This window comes from Arachis duranensis, chromosome 10, assembly GCF_000817695.3.
Source record: "Arachis duranensis cultivar V14167 chromosome 10, aradu.V14167.gnm2.J7QH, whole genome shotgun sequence".
NCBI classification, from domain to species: domain Eukaryota; kingdom Viridiplantae; phylum Streptophyta; class Magnoliopsida; order Fabales; family Fabaceae; genus Arachis; species Arachis duranensis.
Window position 1 is genome coordinate 50,157,447 of NC_029781.3, and position 831 is coordinate 50,158,277.

The window sequence follows — 831 nt, forward strand, 5'->3', positions numbered from 1 at the left end:
ATAAAGATTCCGTTTGCAGAGGCACTTGAGCAAATACCTTCTTATGCTAAGTTCATGAAAGAAATCTTAAGTCATAAGAAGGATTGGAGAGAAACTGAAAAAGTGTTTCTCACTGAAGAATGCAGTGCAGTCATATTAAAAAGCTTACCAGAAAAGCTTCAAGATCCAGGGAGCTTTATGATACCATGCACATTAGAAGGCGCTTGCACTAAGACAGCCTTATGTGATCTTGGAGCAAGTATCAATCTAATACCTGCATCCACTATCAGAATGCTTGGGTTGACTGAAGAAGTCAAACCAACCCGGATATGCCTCCAACTTGCTGATGGCTCCATTAAGTATCCATCAGGCATAATAGAGGACATGATTGTCAAGGTTGGGCCATTCGCCTTTCCAACTGACTTTGTGGTGTTGGAAATGGAGGAGCACAAGAGTGCAACTCTCATTCTAGGAGGACCTTTCCTAGCAACTGGACGAACTCTCATTGACGTCCAAAAAAAACTGGACGAACTCTCATTGATGTACAAAAAGGGGAAGTAACCCTGAGAGTCAATGAGGATGAGTTCAAGTTGAATGCTGTAAAAGCTATGCAGCATCCAGACACACCAAGTGACTGCATGGACGCTGACATTATTGACTCTCTGGTGGAAGAGATCAATATGACTGAAAGTCTAGAATCAGAGCTTGAGGACATCTTCAAAGATGCTCAGCCTGATCAAGAAGAGTCAGAGGAAACAAAGGAATTTTTGTAAATTCCTCAGGAGGAAGATAAGCCTCCCAAACCTGAACTCAAACCACTACCACCATCCCTGAAGTATGCATTTCTGGGAG